Genomic DNA, 7578 nt, shown 5'->3' on the forward strand with positions numbered 1-7578 from the left:
GAGAGACTATGGCTCCTAAGCCCATAGTAAATCAAAGCATCGAACGACCAAGAATTCAAGCCAATAATTTTGAGATAAAAAATGCCTTGCTCAACCTAGTCCAAGACAATCAATTTGGAGGAGGTCCTTTGGAGAACCCTATTGACCACCTCAATGAGTTCCTTGAGAATTGCGATATGTACAAGATGAATGGACTCTCCGATGATGCGGTACGCCTTAGGTTGTTCCCCCGTTCACTTAGGGGATCAACCAAAGATTAGCGTAATAATTGTGACGCGGATTCCTTCAAGACATGGGACGAGCTATCTTCGGCATTTTTGAACAAGTACTTCCCACCGTCAACAACAGAAAAAGTTAAAAGTGAATTACAAAGCTTCACTCAAGAATAGGATGAAACCTTATATGAAGCATGGGAAAGGTATAAGAGGCTACAAAGGCTATGCCCCCATCATGGCATATTCGAAGCCGAATTGGTGAACAAATTCTATAAGGGATTGACTCAAGATCTTAGACTATCACTTGATGCGGGGTCTGGAAAAGGTGCTTTGGATATTATTTTGGGGCATAAAGCGGCCAAGGAATTAATTGAGGAGATGGCATCACGAACCATGGATTATGGAAGTGATAGGTAAGTGAGAAAGGGCAAGAACAAGGATCCTAGTGCGGTGTTGAATGTTGAGGTTAAGGGAATGCTAGATGAATTAACTCAACAAGTGGCTTTGTTGAATTCCAAGCCTTCTAGCTCCGACATGAGACAAATCTTGTCATGTGAACTATGCGGGGAACTAGGCCATACTCCAATCGGGCGCCCTTTGATTGCACCCATTCAAGATAAGTGCTATGAGCAAGTCAATGGAGGTTTGGGAATCTATAAATGTAAAGCAAGGGTTCAACAATAACAACAACCAATTTGTTAATGGAAAAAGAGGTCATCCTCTCTTATCTTATGCCTCACAAAACATCCAAAACCCAACTACTTCCTCACCACAACAACAAAGGCTCAATCAAAACCCAAAATTTCAAAGACAAATCCCACCCGGTTTTCAAGGAAAACAACTTGTCACTCAAAACCAACAACCATTTGGGGGTTTCAAGGGACAAAATTTCAACCAACCTCAAAACCAAAATTTTCAACCTCAAAACAAAGGTTTTAACCAAAATTCCAAGCCCAACAAAACTAAAAACCATCTTGGGAACAAGCCTTTGAGCAATTGGTGATTGCCAACGAAAAATTCGACTCAAAGCTTGACAACCACATTGCTTCACAAAGCCGGGTTAATGATGAAATAAGATCATCCCAAAAAGCGATGGAAACCCATGTAGCCCAAATTTCACAACAATTCAGTCAATTGGCTCAAAATCCGGGGAAATTTCCGGGCAACACGGTGAATCCTAGGGAAATGAACGCGGTGTTCTTAAGAAACGGGAGGCAATTGCAAGAGGTTGAGAGTGCCCCAAAGTGGAAGAGAAAGAGGGTTGCTAATGATGACTTGAAGAACCAACCGGTGGAGATTGAGGTTAAGAAGCCTCAAGAGGTGGAAATGGAGGATATACCCAAGGACAATGATCCTATACCAACCAAAGAGAAAGAACCCATTCCTCAAACTAAGGAGTATGTTACACAGGTGCCTTTTCCACAAAGGCTTGCAAGTCCTAGAATAGAGAAAAATTATGAGAAGTTTGTTGAGATCTTGAAAGGAATGAATGTCACAATTCCTTTCCTTGATATGATTACTGAAGTTCCATCATATGGAAAATTCCTTAAGGATCTTGTCACTTTGAAGAAGAAGAGTGGGGAGGTGCAAACCATTAACCTCTCCAAGGAATGTAGTGCTATTCTTACTCACACCAACAAGCTTCCAAATAAGCTAGAAGATCCGGGTAGCTTCTCAATTCTATGTTCCATTCAAGAAGTGGCTATAAAAAAGGCATTGTGTGACTTAGGGGCTGATGCGTGCATTTTATATAGACTTTTTGTACCATATTTGCACGCATTTATATGCATATTTCGTAGTATTAAGCTACAAATGTCCCCCGAATTGTCTACTTTGGTTTCTCTTGTCCTATTTGTAGGAATGAACCAAAGAGAAGCAGAATCAAGCTTAGAACATGTCCCTATGCATTCATTTTGGAGATGAGTTGAGTCGAAGCTTGGAAACTATTAATTTGTGATGCGCGTAGAAGTAAAGATGTTAGGCGAGCAAAATAAGAGCTTCAAATTACTAGTGCCTACTTTGAAGAACCATATATCGAGTTATACAAATGATAATCAGGTGATTCCAATTGGAGATGAAAGCTTATCCTCTTAGCTTTCCAACGCTGCAAAAATTGTTTGATTCAGACAAGTAACAAAGAAATGGCCGCCGTTTGAAGTTCAGTGCGTAAAGCAGGAATTACGCGCTGAAACCACTCTATCGAGTACTTTAGTGTTCGATCGAGTACTTTATGTGTTCGATTGAGTACTTTAAACCTATTGATCGACTACTTTGATTCTTACTATACTCGATCGAGTACTTTAGTGTTCGATTGAGAGCTTTTGAGGAACAAATACTCGATCGACCAACTTTATGTTGCTTGATCGAGCAAAACCAACTCTGACGCGCAGGATTTATGTCGAGACTTATTATATTTAGCTATATTATATTATTAGATAATAAAATCTCTTACTATATAAGAGAAAAACATTCATTAGGTTAAGGGTTCGGAACTTTTCACTGCTTGAACCTTTATTACGTTGCTTTGTTCTTCTTATTCCGGATCTATACTTGTAATTCTTTTCTCCTTTCTCTCTTTTCTCTTTAGTTAATTTAAAACTCTGGAATTCCCTTAATTGTTTTCCTTTTTATTTCTCTTGTTGATTATCCCTCCTTACTCTCTTATCTTAATTAGTTAAATTGTTATTTCAATTTAATCATTATGTTTAGTTTAGTTATCGTTTCAATTATTGTTATTAGCATGATAATTAGTATGAGTAGCTAATCCCCTTGCTAGGATTTAGAGGAATCGATGAATTGGTGATAGCTGCTAATTAGGTTTGCAGATCTGTTGTCAGTATTATGTCTTTGTTGTTATAAGTAGCATTTAATGATGATTAGACAGTTAGTGCGCATAATTGTTCTAATTGTTTTTGGCAAACTCTGATCTAGATCGGAAGATTGGAAGGAGTGAGACCTGCTACAATTGTTTAGGATACTCTAATGAGGGCGGAAGCTAAGTTAGTAGTATTTTAGGGTGAATAGTGGACTGGATGGACCTTTTCATTACCCCACTACTACAAATCCAGGTAACTACAACGCCCCTTTAACAACGATTATTCACGAAAATCACTATAGACGTTGTAGAATGTATGGCGCGAATTTTACTAAAATTAATTACAACGGGTATGGTTATATAACCGTTGTTATAAGTTTTAACAACGGGTCACACATGCACAACCGTTGTTAATAATTTGGCGCAAAATTGACGCAAAGTTAGTGAAAAGTAATCACAACGGTTACTTTTGAAACCCGTTGTTAAAACTTATTTGACAACGGTTGTTGTTTTACATCCGTTGTTAAAACGTTTTAACAACGGTTTTTGTTTAATAACCGTTGTCAATACTTTCCATACTATAAACCACATAAACACAAATCAGCTACAACCACAAAACACAAACCTTAATACACAAACACAAACACAAACACAGACAAACACAAACACAAACACAAACACAAACACAAACACAAACACAAACACAAACACAAACACAAACACAAACACAAACACAAACACAAAACACACACTTTCTCATCGTCTCTTTCTCATCGTCGCTTTATATTCTCGTCGTCACTGTTGATTTCATCGTCTCTGACTTTCTCTAATTATCAGGTAAATCTTTCCGTCACTGTTGGTTTCATCGTCTTTCATCGTCATTATTTTCTTTTTCTAATTATTTCATTTGTATGTATGTGTTTTTATCGATCATTATGTTATTTCTTTAAGTATTTTTCGCTTAATTAACTAGTAAAACAAATTAAATAAACTAAAACAAAGAAGAAGCAAGATGATAGAGAGGAATGCATGATAAACATAATTAATATATATATTATATATATATATATATATATATATATATATATATATATATATATATATATATATATATATATATATATATATATATATATACATAAATTAAAAAAAATTACATTAATAAAAATGCAATTCTTATATTTTCATAGAGAGTCTTATTCTCTTCTATGATATCCGTCCTCTCCTCCTTGGCTATTTGGAGGTTCCGTTCAGCAGTTGCTATATCGTCATATAGCTGCAACTGTTGCTGCTCTGTCAAGCCATCTTTTTTGGCGTCCTTCAGTACGGATCGAGCATCCACAAGGTAGCTCCTGAAACTTTCCTCAATGTGGAGCAACCGGCGGATGAAACTGTTGTTGTTCTCGATCATAGTAAGAGTCATAAGGATGATATCATTCATTTTGTTGATGGAGATTTTAGTTTGTTTGAAAGACTAATTAGGGTTTATTTGCAGGTTGTTTTAGCAGTTAGGGTTTGGAGATGTATAGTGAGATAATGGAATGTTAGTTGAGATAATGCATGTATTTATACTAAGCAATGTGTGGTTTGAGTTGTTTTTTAATTAATATATATGTTAGGAAGTTGTGCCATAATCATCATCATATCTCTCTCTGCTGTTTCAAATCTTATTATAACCCTTCTCATTCCATATTGTCCATTCATATGCACATGGATGACAGTAATAATGCATGCATCAAAATTATAACGGGCCATAATTATGCATGCATTTAGTAATATTTAATTTTTTTTATTTTTTATTTTTTAAAAACAAACAACAACGATTATTTATAAACAACCCGTTGTCTTTAGTTATAACAACGGTTTTGTATATTACAACCCGTTGTTATAACTTTCCCCCCAAAATTGAGTCACACTTTCCACAACGGGTTTTTATACTTAAAACCGTTGTTAATAGTTTTAACAACGGGTTCCTTAAGAAAACCAACCGTTGTTAAAACCTTTTACAACGGACGCTTTAACAACGTCCGCTTTTTTATATAACAACGGTTTTTAACCGTTGTTATAGCCTGTATCTGTAGTAGTGCCCCTTAGACTGATACTGTGATTGATCTGTGACCTTAGCCGCAATTATTTGGCATTCATTGATGAACCAACATCCTAGTCCCTTTCTCTTATCTGTTAGACTCTTTTAATTTTCGTTGTTTAGTTTAGTTATCATACCTAAACCCCCATTTGTGACACCAACAGACTTAGATTAACAAGTAGATAGCAACATATCCACCCTGTGGATTCGACCCCGACTTCCCTAGCTGCATTAGTTAGAGACCCCTCGGGTTTATCTTTGATAGGATTGCCACAACCTCATTAAATTTTGGCTCCGTTGCCGGCGAGGCGACGCTTTTTATTTGCTTTATTTTAGTTTGTCTTTAGCCTCAAGTAATTTATTCCTTGAGACAGTTCTTTTCTTTTTCCTTTAGTGTTTTTTTGATAGGCCCTAAAGGTCCTACCTAGACAGGATTCTAGGAGAAAGATCATCAAAGGGAAGGCTTGAGTACCTTTGATTTTTCTACCAAGATGTCTGACATCCCCATGCTAGCACAGTTGGAAGCTCTTAATGCAAGATTTGACAAGCTGGAGAGTAGACAGTCTTGGGGGAGTCCACCTATGTTCCATTCTATGGTGCAACGGGTGGTATTTTGTGAGAGATGTGGTGCTGCGGGGCACGATGCTGTTACTTGTTTAGCGGAGTATGACCAAGTCTATGCCAATCAACAATATAGACAAGGTCACTATGGTTATGGTAATCAAAGTGGGGGTTACCTAAACTTTACCCCACCTCCGCCGCAGAGTCATTATATGCCGCCACATCCGTTTCAACAGCAAGGCTTTCAAATGCCTTCATATTCCTTTCCGCCGCAACAACAAGTTCCTCCTTCAACCATAAACAATGAAGAAATGGTTGAGTTGAAGTCTATAGTGAAGGCACTTGCTCTACAAGTGCAAGAAAATGTGCAGGCTAGAGATGCTTCTATCAAGAGACTTGAGTCTCAATTGGCTCAAGTAGCTGCCGAGCAAGATTTATACATGTACGACTCGGAAATAGAAGACGCTGTTAAAAATGAAGCATCTCTCGAAGACTTCAATACTGTTCAGCATGAGAAATTCGATAGAAAAGCTTACAATGTTCGATCGAATGCTTTATATGAGGAAGAGTTTGATCGAGAGCCCATTGTTAGTCGATCGAACACCGTTCAGCAGGAGGACATCGATCGAACATATTCTTCTGTTCGATCGAACTGTTTGTATGAAGAAGACTTTTGTGGATGCGGGGGGCCCACGGGGGCGCTTGGGAAAATAAGCATTTGCATTTGTGGAGTCGCCACCAATTTATTGTGGAAAATTGGAAACCGTTCGAATACCTCGCGTCATGTCAAGACACAAAGAAATGAGATAGACATTAAGAACTCGTCACCCTTAGCATTCTATGTCTAGAATGACTCTCGTGGATGCCAATGAACACAAATGTTCACAGAGATCTGGAGTAAGGGGTGAGGGTACGTATTAGGAAGCTCTTTTGATCGAACACCTAATCCCGCCCGCCTCGATAGCGGCCTCTACTAATGATTAGGGAAATCATCTATACTCGATATGCTGTCGATTATATGCATGCAATGCAACAAACAATAAATTAATCCTAGCATGTGAGAATTAAACTAAGTCGGTGAACATGTAATTTAACATACAATGGGTCGAAGTAATAATTTAAGGTTGATTACATGTGAGAGCAAACAAACAATAATAAAGAGTATAGTAAATAAAACACGATAATTAAAATTATAACAATTACAATGATTTAATGATTTACGTCGAAAATACGTTTAAACGGATAATTTGAGAAAAGAAAAGGAAAATAATTAAAATTAGAAAACAGACAGATTAGTGGTGATATTACGGATAATAATAGGTTAATACATAAGCTAACGAACTAGGTCAAAGCAAGAAACGGAAGTTCAGAGACAGAATTCACCCAAGAACAGGCGCATCAATGCTGCGTCCCTTGGAAGAGGCGCAGTGGTCACTGCGTCTATTTCTGAGGTGAGTTCTGGCTGTGAAGCCGGAACTGCATATCGTTAATATTCCTTGGTGAATTTAATGATCGATTATTAATGCTCGACTCAAGCGGAAGTGATTTAACAGGTTATTTACATGTAAATTGGTCATAAAAGCAATAAAGAACAAACTTAAATGAATTAGAACGAATTATAGACTAATTATGAGTGAATTAAAGATTAATAAGAGATTAGTTACAACTAATTTAGGTCAAATTACTAAGACGGAAACGAATGTAAGACGCGATAAACTGATGAAAATATACAAAAGTCGAATCCCAGAGATTTGATATGAATGAATCGAATCTCCAAAATCCGGGTTTGATTTTAATGACGAAAACCCGCAAATATTGATTATAAGGGGTTTAGGTCGGGATTTAAAGGTGATAATTATACATATTATGATTATAATTATTATATACGAATGAAAAAGAAG

General features: G+C 37.0%; 1 non-coding gene across 1 annotated transcript; it reads right to left on the reverse strand.

Moving 5' to 3' along the window:
• Window positions 1–350: 350 nt before the first annotated feature.
• Window positions 351–457, reverse strand: LOC141624964 (small nucleolar RNA R71). The gene has a single exon (XR_012534767.1). It is a non-coding gene; the product is annotated as a small nucleolar RNA R71 (small nucleolar RNA).
• Window positions 458–7578: the final 7121 nt, after the last annotated feature.

The sequence above is a fragment of the Silene latifolia genome, chromosome X (genome assembly GCF_048544455.1).
Source record: "Silene latifolia isolate original U9 population chromosome X, ASM4854445v1, whole genome shotgun sequence".
In the NCBI taxonomy this organism is placed as follows: Eukaryota; Viridiplantae; Streptophyta; class Magnoliopsida; order Caryophyllales; family Caryophyllaceae; genus Silene; species Silene latifolia.